Genomic DNA, 13,902 nt, shown 5'->3' with positions numbered 1-13,902 from the left:
AAAATTGCACTTTTAGACTCTCAAACTACAATAACAGAAACATTTAAGGGCCAAAACAAAGTTAATTTCACGTATATCTGTTCGAACCTCAGGTTGTTTTGTAGTTTGATTTGATTATAGTTTTGAGAGTGTTTTGCTGCAGAAGGGACTGGTGTATTTAAAAAAAAAATAAATGCAGTCTTGGAAACAAATGGGTCTTCCTAATGGGCAAAGACTTGGTGCACCAACAGTAGATCAAAGTAGATCTTGGGATGACAAAATGAATTACGCCAGTTATGCCTGAAAAGGTCCATAATTTCCGCAAAGTATTTGAAGCAGATCGTAGCAAGAAGTTCAAAATGTATGGCTTGTTCCAAGTCATACAGTTTAAAGGCAATGCTTCCAAACACCAAGGAAATGTATGTAAACATCTAAATGTATGTGAAGAATGTTTAAAATGTGTAAAATATTGCTCTGGCATTTTTCTACATCTTATTAGATGGAAATCTTCCTTGTAATCTTAATTTAAGCTAAGATTTTACTTCAATTTAGCATTACACATGAAGACATTTTTTAAGTATTTATGTGCTGTGGTTATGAGCTTATCATTATATATAAGCTCATGAACACAAACTGATGTAAGACAAAATATTTTTCTAGCATCTTTCTATGATTCTCAGAATTTTTTTAAACTCTGTGTTCTTTTGTTGTTTTTTTAAATTAACACATTCCTATGTTTTGTTGGATCTTGTTTTTATCACCGTCCTCTGTTTCCCTGTGTACAGAGAAATTTTATGTTAGCAATTAAATTTAAGGGGACATTTGCGCCACAGCAGGTTTTTATTCACATGCCTTCTGGAATAATAGTTGCTTAGACATCTCTGAGGGGATGATACATTATCATCTCTGTTATGGATGTGTATTTTCTGTATTTTTTGTTATTTCTTTACTTTTCCTCACTTTTATTCACCTATTTTTAGGCAGATTTTTTTACTTGTAATAATTGCCTCTTTTGTGACATAATCCATTTTTGTTGTCTTTTTGTTTCATTTTGCCATGGTGTGTTGTTTCTCGTTGTTTCGCACTTCAAGGACACTGACTGCTGAATCCACAGAATAGTGAATCGCTGTCCAATATTGTTCATTAGGAAACTTATTGACCTCATACGGCCAGCCTGCAGCAATACATTCTGAATTTTGATGATGGAAATTTCACAGGGATCACAGTTTTCTTCCCTTAAGTCTCCCACATTTCTATCCTCAACAAGCTGTCATATAAAATAAATTCTCACATATGAAGCCACTTTGGTCTGCAGGAGCCTGTCAAAATAATCAGTTCATGCTACAAAAAAAGACCAGTAACTGCGACAGACTGCTGCAGAGCTTCAAATCAAGTTTAAACCAACAGTTGAAAAAAAGCTGAAGAAGCTGTGCAGCATATTTACAATGAGCACCCATTGCCTTTTTACCCAGGAAAGGTAAAAAGGCAAACAAAAAAAATTAATAAAATAAAAATCAAAAATAGCAGGAGTTTCATTGCAACTCAGAAGTCCATCAACTGTTGGAAGTCTAAACTCAGATGCAGAGCCCTCTTTTATAGTCACAGACACCACCTTGAAGAAAGCATAAACAAACAAAACTACTAACTTCTAACTCAAGTAAACCCATATCACAGTAAACCACATAAATAAAATTGAAAAATAAAATAATCATAATACTGAAAAAAATCTGTGACCAAAAATACAAAAATTAATTTAATAGGAACCTCTCAATTAATGCAAAGTTTCGATGACGTCATCACGTCATGACGTGGGTCCCTGCTGTGATCCGCAAATTACTTTGCTTGTGCTGAAACCAAAAAGTAAGTTATGTCGGATGTGTATTTGTGCTTGCATTGCACGTTGGCACAGACTTTACCCTCAGCTTGTCACGATGGCTCCTCCATCACAGTGTGCAACAACTTCTTGTTGGTTAATTGCAGCCTGGAAGAAAACATTTATGAGTGTGGCTGAAAATCAACTGTGACTTATTTATGTCACCCATGTAGATGAGTTATATGACACTCTCACTATTCGATATATGAACATCCAATGCATACCCCAGGAGATGCGTTGCTTGCATTTCATAAACACTTGACTCTTTGTATAGCGCCTCAGTTTTAAGTGTGTAAATGACTTGGAATGCTTCAAACACAACATATAAACACCAAGCTTATAAAGTAACTGAGAAAAATTGTTTCATGAAAATGTAGAAAAATAGAATTTAGCACTCCCACCCAATTACAATCAGAGTCGTCTCACCAGTCACTTCAAGTTCATAATAAACAGCAGTTCCAGGACTACAGGACAGAAGTTACAAGTCCTGTAACTGCCGTTTATGTTTGTTGATTTGTTCATTTATTCAAACTTGTGCAACACTGGCTTACTTTATTTATTTATTATTTTAAGCCAGGCGGATTCAGCCCCTGGACTTTAATTTGATAAATGAGCATTAAACAAAGAGAAGGACTGTTTTGATTGTCTTATTATTTGACACCAAACACAACCAGATCTGAAAACCATTTATTTAAAAAAAAATCTACATACCTGACTGTTCTGATGCAAGACTATGTAACACTAGCTATATATTTTATATTCTTTATATTCCTTGGGGTTTGCTTGGTGATGCAGTGTCATGTTGGTTCTATGTGAGTCAATAGTGAAGGCAACAATAACAGACTACAAAGGATTTAAACAGTTTACTGACAAGATAATGCATGGATTGTTTGTGTGGATTCAGGAAAGGTAGGTCTACACTGTGGAGGAAAGGTAAGTAGTCAATGAGATACTATAGGACAAGAGGTACTAAATGTGACAATACTGTTTGTGAGATGGCAGAGTTTCCAAGAAAGAAATTAGTTCACCCATGAAGGTTGAGATTGGCAGTAGGTAGAGTGTGATGCATATTGGCTGTGGTTTGTCTGTTCTTTCTTCCAGTAGGAGAGGAGAGACAGTGGAACATTGGATGACGGGCAGGTGGGTATGCTGGTTGAGGAGAAGTCCAGACAGCATGAATCAGAGGAATAATGAGGAAATTCATGAAGAAGATCTTGAGGTGAGTTTGCCAATGAATTCAAAGAACCAGGAGGCAGAACACTGGAAACTCGGAATGGAATACGAACAGGAACAGATTTTCCCAAACGTAGGATAACAAAGAGGGTATGCACAGACATCAGAGAATGCCGAATAATAAACTAGTGGAAGCTTGATTACTACTTGTGTAGTAAGAACAATCTGGCATGTGCCTCAAGTGAATTTATTCTTCCTGACTAAACTTATTCAGCTTCAGTTGTGAAGACACACCTGGTGGTCGCACCCTGCAATCAGAGAAGGAAGCTTCACGCAAAACACTTACCAACCTGCAAACTTCTCATGTTTCAGACATGGAAGGCCAAAAATACAAGCATAATTGATAAAATAACTTTCCATCTTGATCAACCTTTACTCTAATTAGCAAATGTCTTTCAGTCTTCTCATCTCTCCAGGAGATTTTCTGAGATTCATATCTTCTTTCGGTTTCCATTCTTTGTGGCGAGTAACTTCCTGCTGGTTGACCTTCAGATTTACAGATTTCAGCATCTGTAAATCCATCAAGGCTTTTGTTCAAATCATCGACCTCTGTTTCTGAATTAATATGTGAAGTCCTATCAGGTCAAAGTCAATTTTCAGCTTTTCTGCTCACAGCAGCATTCATTATCTGTAGGATGGAGATCATAAACTCTTTAATTTAATTACCCCAGCTTTGCACTCCATACGACGCTAAACTTATTTGGAGTAGAAAACAAAATTAAGACAAATTGAATGTTTGTCATGCATGAGAGAAAACAGCAGCTTCACAGTTGACAACAAGCAGGGGATTTGTTGAGAAAGACTGAGAAAGAGGACGAGGTGTGCTTGCAGTATAGCTCAGCTCCTCTGATCTCAGCAGTGATTTAGTGTACTTTTGTGCAGAATACATCCCACAAGAATGATTGTGATTTCTATTGATAGTAAATATAGAGCCGCGATCCTTCCCTGATGCCCTGACAGCAAAGCTTTCCTTTTTACAAACTAACATTTAACACATGTCTGCCTGCAGCGGCTTGTCTCAGTTTCTCTTTCTTTCTGTCCTGGGTTATTTACTTTCATATCCAGCTACCCCTCATTCTTTCATCTCTGAATCCAATACTGCCAGAGTCGTAAACTCCCAGTGGAAGAATGCATGGTGGTTTAGTGACATTGTGAGTGCCTTAAATGTAGAACTGCTTAGTTCTAAGTGAGAATGCCAGCAGTTTGTATTCACAGAAAAACTTTCGTTTTTGAAATGCTCTTTTAAAAAGCCCAATTTTTGTTGTCTTTCCATCCTCAAAATGATAAGTTATGGCCATAAGATGTCTTATAACATAGTGTCTGATGAAAGTATTCATACCTTGAACTATGTTATTGTTTGTCTAGTAACAACTACCATAAATATGAGTGAATATAGTGTTTTGACAAGCACAAGTTGTTCATAATTTAGAGGGGAAGAAAAATGGCACGTCTTGCAATACTTCATATGAATAAAAGTTTGAGAAAATTGCCTTCAGAAGTCACGTTATTAGTAGATAGAGTCCACCTGTGTTTAATACAATCTCAGCATAAATCCCGCTTGGTTTCTGCACAGAGAACATAAGTAGACAAACATAAGTGAACAAATAGTGCACCACACAGCAAACATGTGATGGATGAAGTTGTTGAGATGTTTAAAGCAGGGTTATAAATGAAATATCCCACACGCTGTACATTTCATAGAGCACCTAAAGACAACTGTAAAGCTGTCAACACATGGCTTTCCACTAAAACTAATAACCCAAGCATGAGAGCATTGATAAGAGAAGTCAAGATACTCCCAGGAAGTTTGGAACAGCTGTGGAGACCAAATAGCTGCAGCTTTTTTTCTACCTGACCTCTTTTAGGTGGAAAAACTAACACTGAGTTGCAGAGTCTACAACTCACCATAGAAAGTGGTGGTAGTGTCTTACTGTGAGGATGTTTTTGTTCGACGAAAACAGTAGCATTGATCTGTTGTTGGTGTAATATGGGGGAGTGAAAAGGTTTGAGGTGTGATTGTTTTTACAAGGCACTGTACGAAAGTCAAATATAATGTGTCATTTGCATTTGGTGTTTACTTGCAACAGTTCATAACATATTAAAAGAGTTGTCACTACAGGTGGATATTTTTCTTTCTTTTCCATCTTGGTTTATGCATATTGCAGTAAGGGCTACTTATATTGTCAGAGTACATGTGGCAAAAAAAAGCCTTTTTTTCGAACTATACTTAGATGTGAATTTTAATGATTCGCGAACAGGGTACATTCATGTTTTTTTGACAGACGGAAAGCACACAGAAAAGTCTTAATGAATGTGACACAGACTCTTTGCCAAGGTTAAAGTCTTTACTGGATGTGAGGGGAGTCCTTGAGACACCTGTCATTTCAAGTGGAAAGAGAGATGGAGAGGGCAAAGAGAGGGAGAGAAAGCAGTGCAGCGAAGCAAAGAGAATGTAGTCTGTTTGGTTCCCTCAGCACCTTCTAGCTGTCAGCAAATAGTTCAAGCAGGAATTGCTCCTGCCTGTCTCAACCAAAAAGGACAAGGCAGCAATGTGATGGCAGAAAGTAATGACACAGTGCCACCGTAGCAGTATTAGGAACCGGCTCCAGGGAGCAGGAGTTTCTCTCACAAAACTATCAGGCTCAGCTGTGAGGAATCTGTGAAGCGTTCACTCTCAAAGCTGCAAGCTGGTTATTAAAAAGACAAAGTTTTTTTTTCATAACACAGGGGTCAATGCTTCAATTTGTGCACGTGTAATGACGCTACATGCATTCATGTCCTCCTGTTTCTATCCCGTTCAAAATATTTCGACTGACTAAAAAATGCCTTGTCATTCATTCCAAGTCATTTTTCACAGCTGAGTTTTACATATTGAATTAATTATCTATCAGCCATGCAGCCACAAAAACGGGGACAAAATTATTTCTGAAATGTACTCTGAAAACAGTCGATTTTGAAAATAAACTTTGTACATTTCATTTTGTGTCATCAACTTAAGTTCACCATTAAATGCTTCGGATCAATAACATTCACAGACTAATAAAACAAACCGGTAGATAAAACTTTATGGTCCTCCGCAGGGGTTCCCAAGCCGATTTTCTTCACGTTGTGTGGAAAAATTGTTGACAGTAGTGAGGAACATTATGAGGCCACCCGTGGAGCTTTCACCTGATGGCATCGGACACATTATTTCTGAAATATAATTTTTTTTAAGATCTCTACTTAAAACATCTTTTCCAAACTGTCGCTTTCCTTGCAAACCTGTTGTATTATATCCTGCACTTTTACGTACACCAGAAATAACTTAAGCTATAATTAAACGTTTAGGTAAAACTGTTTTTGTCAATTTTAACATTTTAGTTATCAAAATATGTATTTATTCATTAGGCATACAACTTGCATCCTGTTGGTTTGGAAAAACAACAGCAGTATCAACATAAATGCTTAAAGTATGAACTATAATACACTGATTGAAAAATCTGTGTGAAAAGGAAGACATTTTGTTGCTATGTTTAAATTCAGTTTTTCAGACATTTATTTCCAGTATTGCACTTTAAAGTGTTAAAGAAAAGACATCAGGATAAAGGTAAGAAAAATTATAATTTTTCTGAGTCCTAATGTTTTTCAAACCAAGCTCTATGAAAACATAAAAACAAATATTCTTTCTTTGATTTTTATCACATTGGTCCTTAATTTGATGGTTGAATAAAAAGCCCTTATTTATACACTCTCTGTGAATGATATTTCTTCTTTTAAAAGAAAACATATATCAGTGCCTGACTTATTAATCCTTTCCTCTTACTCTGTCATCATATGCAATGTCAAAAGCCCTCTGTAACACACCCTTATACTGTCTTCAATATTTAATAGCTCCCAATGAATTTCTTTTGTAAAGTGTAGGGAAGAGGAAAAACTTGTGTCCCTTAGAGAGAACAGAAAGGTTCCCCTGATGTGATGATACGATGAAGGCTGGCAGCTGCATGAATGAGAGAAATAGAAAATTCTAAGTACTACCTGTTCTATTCAATAACGGGAAGAGTTAGTGGAGATGTTTTAGCATCATAGGTGTTATCATGATTATGTCCATCATGTGTATTTTTGTGTATTTTTCGGTAACCTTCCGACTCAAAATCACAAATCAAGTCGCTGTTAATAAATGAACCTGACACATTTTGGGTGTCAATGAATGAATTCAATTCTGTTTTAAGTGTTATTTAGTTCTGTTAAAGTGCAATCAAATGATCTCCAAATCTCCATATCCCACCTACAGACACATAGTTAATTGTGATAGTGATGGATTGCCAACATTTCCAGGGCTTGTTTTGAAATCTCACAATTCATTGTGTATTCCACCCCCTTCATCTGAATAATTCAGCTTCAATGCCAGTTCTTTTCTTAGTACTTTACGAGTGTTTGTATGACTGCAGAAGAAGCCTTAGCATACGGACTGAACAACATAGAGTACATTTCCAGCTCTTATCCTTGTGTTCAAAAACTCTCATCTATGCACAAAAACTTCTGGGTACCCTGGAATCTCTAGAATTAGGTAATAATTTGCTGGGAACTGAAAAATATGCAACAATAAAATTGCAGGCTTGAATTTACACACTCACGTGTACACCCCCATACACCTAGCCTTATGTGGACTTCAATTAATCATGTTTCAAGACAAAGAGGCCTAGATTAAATCATGTTGGGAAGCAATTGAGTATTCAAGAAAAAAATCAAAGGTTTTCAGATGTCCCCCTGGGCCTTTTCACCAGCTTCGATTGAAAGCACTGGCGGGAATGTGCTTACAGCCTTCTATTCTGTGGGTGTGTGGATGTGAGTATGTGTTTTCTTTTTTTCTTGTATCTAACCATGCCTCAGGGCTCAGATCTGCTAATCTCTCAAGTCTTTAAAATTGTTCCTCAAATAGGTGTAGAGACAAAAGGAAAAGTGAGATTGAGAAAACTGCAGAAGGTGCTACAGTCAAGGTTGTATAACTGTTTGTACTGGTGGTGTTGTTATGAGAAAATTATTACTGGTAATATAAAAACTATATTCCAAATACAGAGTCTCTCAGAATAAGATTTTTACTTTGGGAAAAGGAATAACACAAATTACCGTAAAGGTGAAGCAGAGGGAAAATAATGTAGGGTTTTTACTTTTATTTTGCAGCTAAGATCTAAAATTGTGTGGCATACCTATCTAGTCCTCAAACTGATGCCCCTAAATAAAATTTAATACATGTGTCTGCCTTTATAAGTCACCTATTTAATAGAGTCCTGCTATACACCAGACTTTTATTCATAAAATATTTTCCTTTAGCTTTACTAACAGTTGTCTAATTAAAAAAATGCAATGAAGTGTATTGAATTATATGATTATAATGTGACAAAATGACAAAAAGTGCAGAGGGTATGAATACTTTGCAAATAACAAAATATTGTGCTTTTCATGCAATGAACCATATAGAAAGAAAATATAACAGACTTTTTGTGTACTGGTCATTTGTTTTGATATCCAGGTTTCATTAACATTTGCATTGTTGCAAGGCTATATTTGCATTAGCAGCATCAAGAGAATTTCTTACTGTGAAGTTATTAATAATTCACAACAATATAACCTGAGCTTTGTCTACCACCACTATTGATTTAATCATTCAGGCATAGCAATTACTATAGGCCGAATAATTAAACTCATCTAAACTGCTGAGAAAGATAATTATGGCTTTATTTGTAGTAAACTGAGAGATTCTGAGATTTCTTTGCTTAGGGCCTGATCAGTTTCAAACAGACTGTCTAAATCTGATTTAACTGTTAAGCTTTTATTCCTTAACAATGATTTAAAGGAACCTTGCATTTTCTTTCATTTTTCAGACATTTTCAAACCTTTTTCTGCTTTGAATTATTGATAAATAGCTGTTGCATGCTGAGCCTAAGGCCGAGGAAAAACCTGCACTGGATTTAGATGCTAAGGAGATTCCCACTGTGACTCCCCGTGTGTCATATAAAAGCAGGCCTATGTGACCTACGTAATCTACACCCATTAGGTGTAGGTTACAGCTAATCACTTATTCACTCACCAAGACACCAGGTGGAAGTTATCTAATGAGCATCATCAAGCTCATTAGAGTCATGATTAGGAAAAGAGAGTGGTGGGATCTAATCCTGAACTACAGTCACTGATGTTTGGAAAGGGTTAGAAATTGTTTAAAGTCTTTGGGATTCCAGTGAACCACAGTTATTCGCAAACATGAAACAGGGATGGACATTTCTCAGACAGACCAGCCTACCACAATTATTCCAGAAGTGCACTTGCAAAACACCCACAAAGTCACAATAGAACCAGAGTGGAGGTTCTATAGTGGTTAAATCAAAGTCTGCTGGATGCAGACAGAATTGAAGACAAAACAAAAATTATGTACTGTCCTCTCGGTAAAGCCGTAGTTATTTACTGCAGTCATCTTTGGGTAAGAGTTTTGTTTCTAAAAATAAAATGACTTCTCACACTGGGATAAAGCAGGATTAAATCATCACACTAACAATTAACCTCAAAGGGAGTGAAATGACATCAAACTTGATGGCTGATATTAACACAGTATGATATCAGCTGTGAATTATACAAATTTCTTTCAGCTCAGTTAATTCATAACGCTCCACTGGCAACACTAGTAATCAATGTAATCTGCATACAAAGCAAGTACTGCCTCTCATTATCACTCCAGTTGCTTTTTCTCTCTGTCTGAAATGTTAGCTGTATCACGGGGGAAATATTGATTCCTCTGACACTTCCAGGGAACACCATTATTGACCGACTGCCACCAATAAATTGTTGAAAGCTAGTTGATGAAAATGCTTCGAGCTATGGCGAAGAGATCCAATAATGACCGAGTGCAAATATTTTCTTATGCAGTGTCATGCCCAAGCCCCTGTCATTGCTTGTATTCAACATGCATACTGCCATTGATTTCTGATCATTCAAAGGCCACACTATCAGACCCATGTAGCCTCCAGCAAGTTGAGGATTTTGGTACAGCTGCTGTTGCCAGGGTTATGGTATCAAAATATGCAACCTTGTTGTTAGATCCAGGCTGCCTGGGAGGCAAAATAGCAATGGCTTGGTTTGCTTTGTTGGTTTTCATCTTTCCCAGCAGGATAGCTTCCAGTCATTCCACAGCATCAGCTACACAGAGAGCTGGGATAAGATGGTGCGGTGTGCCGTTTTTGCACAACAAAAAGGGGGTTTTATGGAAGAAATGCACAGTATACAAATAAAACATCTTGAGAGTAAAACTTCTACTGAAACTACTGGGCATTTAATGACGTTGATTAAATAGTCAAAAATTCTATATGTATTGATAGATAAATCCACTTTTAAAACACGAGAATGACCAAAACAATCTAGTCACAATATCTGTGATAAAAAGATTTTGAGCTTATATCATAATAATCTTCTCCAGGATGGATTTGCTTATTTATCATGGAACTGCCAGTGCAGATTTTTGCATCATTTAGTCCTCCTCTGTTGGTTTTATAAAGCGATTAAAACCTTGTTGACCTTTAAGATTACTGTGTAAGTAATCTTAAAAAAAAAAAACTGTAACATTACAGATTATTGTAAACAATAAAAATATTGATTTATTTACTCGAATTGAGTTTTATTCTTGCAGGATTTACAAGATCCCCAGACTATCTCAGCATTGAAAGGACACAAATGCATACAGCAAATTGAGTTGTTGACCCTGGAGTTCAGAGAATCAAACAAGCATTTAATGCACCTCACAGATAGGAATTTTGAACTAAAACAGAGCTTCTTTGGATCCTCTCTATATCTCTGCTCTAAACAAATCAAAGAATAAAGCAAAACAATTTTATAAACAGCACAGACCAATGAGTTTCCTTTATTTTCATGACTATTGACATTGTAGATTCACACTGAAGGCATCAAACTATGAATTAACACACGTGGAAATATGTACTAAACAAAAAAGTGTAAAACACCTTAAAATACGCCTTATATTGTAGTTTCTTCAAAGTTGCAACCTTTTGCTGTGATTACTGCTTTGCACACACTGCATTCTCTTGATGAGCTTCAAGAGGTAGTCACCTGAAATGGTTTTCACTTCACAGGTGTGTCCTGTCAGGTTAATAAGTGGGCTTTCTTGCCTTATAAATAGTCATGAAATAAAGGAAACCCATTGAATGAGAAGGCTGTGTCCAAACTTTTGGTCTGTACTGTATATAGCTAGTCTTTGTTATTGTCATTAGTTCAGTTGATTGTGGATACAAAAACATAAAACCAATCAACATATCACACTGTTCTTTTGCTATAAATAGGCTTTTCAGGTGTAGCGCTGGAGCTCAAAGATGCATAAAAATCTAGAACTCTTTAGTACTCCAGAATGAACATTTTGAGTGATATTTCACTATTTAAATCATTTTAAATAGTGAGCACTGTGCCACTGCCTCCAGTGGCACAGTGCGCACTGGAGGCAGGAGAATCCACACTGAACAGACTCTACTCCGGCTTTTCCTTCTCTCCCTTCGTGTGCAGCGCTGGTTCATACGTTCAGTGATGCCTCTGCAGCCCACAGACAGAGCGGTTCAGGAAGATACTACGCTCTGCGGGACCTTGCCGTGCAAGTGACGTGCCGTAATCAGTCCTGACTTCAGATCATTTTCAAGGAAACAAGGAGATTCGAGCGGAAATCACAGGATTACTCTTTCAGGGGCTCCCGGTCGGACTCCGCTCAGACAAGGTAGGCAGCAAATGTTTGCATGTTGCGCCCTCCCGCCAACACGCTTCATTCATTCTGCAGAGAGAATATTTTTGTCATCAAGTGAAGTGATCATGTACTTTATGACATATGCACTTTTGGACTGGTGGGACTCAGACCGCAATGTCCTGTCGTGTTGCCTGATTTTTGTGCACGGAGATGTACAACTTTGTCTTGATTCTGGTAAATTTTAGAAATAAGGTTAACGTGCCCGACAAACTTGGTAGACTGCTTTATTTTAATTGGCGCGTTGACAGCTGTCCCTACTTTCTCAATCAGTGATAACAAGGCAGTTGTGGAATATCCAATCATCCCCATCCGTGCGCTTTGACGGCAGACCTGCGTCTGCTATTGCGTATTTGGCATTTAAATATGAGGACAAGCTGCAGAATTTCTGTTTTTTTTAATGCAGCGATCGTACTTCTACCTTTTCTCTTTACCATCCATTAACGCTGTTATCACTTGTGGGATGAGGTCGCAGCTTTATTCAGGATCATCTCACCGCACATTAAGGACTGTGGGATGTTAAATTGACCAAAGCCTCCAGTCATTCCACAGCATATGTTCATTTTTGAGGAACACTCTCAAGCCTTTAAACCCTCATCCTTAGTAAAAGGGACTACATGGATCATTCATGGATCCATGTCAAACTTGTTCAGTCTGTTTGGTACCCAACTGTCTTCAAAGATAGTTCAGTTTCTCTGAGTCTTTCCTACTCGCACTTCTCCACACTGACTGTGTGATTACAGTCATTAAAACACTGCCTGGAGTGGCATTGCCAGTGCAATTCAGTCAGTATAAAAGAACAATGTTGCATCTCCAAATTACTCTCCAGACTGAATCCAGCTGCAATTCGAATGGATCACTTGTCTGATCTAAACGGTTGACTGGTTTGTCTTGGGTGATAGTTGTTTGCAGGTTGAAAATGAAAATTATTCTAAGGATATGCCCAGTAATTAGGCAATAGTGTTTGAGCTGAGGCGAATGCAATGAAACCTCTTATTTCTGGAGAGGTAGACTGAAATCCTAAGATCAGGAATAAAATACTGAAGCCATAATTAATCAACTAATTAAAATGCAAGGCCTGAATAACAGGGAAAACACTTAATGCTGCAGTTGAACTGAATAACTTTTTTTTAATTCTCTCCTTGTGTTATCATTAGTTTTACTTTTCTACCAAAAGGCTTAAGGTGGACATTTTTCTCCTCTCTTATCTAAAGTATGCAGCAGTCCAATCCAACAATCTGTTGATCTTCCACTGCTGCCTGTGAAACTTGTGAAAAGACCAAACATGCACGCTTTCCTTATTATTCACAAGGCCATAGCAGTCTCCCTCACACAGCAGAGACTGTCTGCTTCTTCCTTGACTGTAGGGGTTTCATTGTACTGTGAAACAGAAGTCTTGTGTTTTTTGCCTGTCAAGTAATGTTAGTTTCTGTGCTGAACTCTAGGAGCTCATGCATCACAGTGTATATTTTTCTCTTCAGTTTTGCTAATAAATTAAATCAATCTATCTCTTTGCAAATATGTTATGACTGGTACCTTTTTGTTTTTTGTTGTTTTTTTTTTGGTCAGTGAGCCAAGAATTTTTTTCTGCTCCTGAGTTACATATAATATCATCAGGTTCATTTGTTTATTTATTTGTTTATTAGTATCGCACATTTCAGCAACAACAAAAATTAAAATGCATTAAATAACAATAACTCACCTATGTGTGATTGACCTCTGCACTTTTATGGATGGATAAAAGTGCAGAGTAATTAACCTCTGCACTTTTAATAGTGCAGAGGTCATCCATCCATCCATCCATCCATCCATCCATCCATCCATCCATCCATCCATCCATCCATCCATCCATCCATCCATCCATCCATCCATCCATCCATCCATCCATCCATCCATCCATCCATCCATCCATCCATCCATCCATCCATCCATCACACCCTTGTCCCTAGGGGGTAGGGTGTCAGGAGGTTATCTTTTTATTATATATATGTGTTTATATATATTTTGCTAACATGCCACCCTGGAAAAAGTTTAAATAAATCATTAGCGC

At 37.3% G+C, this 13,902-nt stretch overlaps 1 protein-coding gene across 4 annotated transcripts in view; it reads left to right on the top strand.

The window, feature by feature from the left end:
• The first annotated feature begins 11,668 nt into the window (after nt 1–11,668).
• The window catches only part of dlgap1b (discs, large (Drosophila) homolog-associated protein 1b), a 92,468-nt gene continuing 90,234 nt past the window's right edge, over nt 11,669–13,902 (top strand). For all 4 annotated transcript variants that reach the window (XM_055037668.1, XM_055037667.1, XM_055037669.1 and 1 more), the window contains exon 1: nt 11,669–11,828. The gene's annotated coding sequence lies outside the window, so the exon portion shown is untranslated. The remainder of the gene's footprint in view (nt 11,829–13,902) is intronic.

This window comes from Poeciliopsis prolifica, unplaced genomic scaffold (assembly GCF_027474105.1).
Source record: "Poeciliopsis prolifica strain line A6 unplaced genomic scaffold, Auburn_PproV2 SCAFFOLD012, whole genome shotgun sequence".
NCBI classification, from domain to species: Eukaryota; Metazoa; Chordata; class Actinopteri; order Cyprinodontiformes; family Poeciliidae; genus Poeciliopsis; species Poeciliopsis prolifica.
Note: the sequence above shows the minus strand (reverse complement) of the source record. Positions and strands in the feature narration are given on the sequence as shown.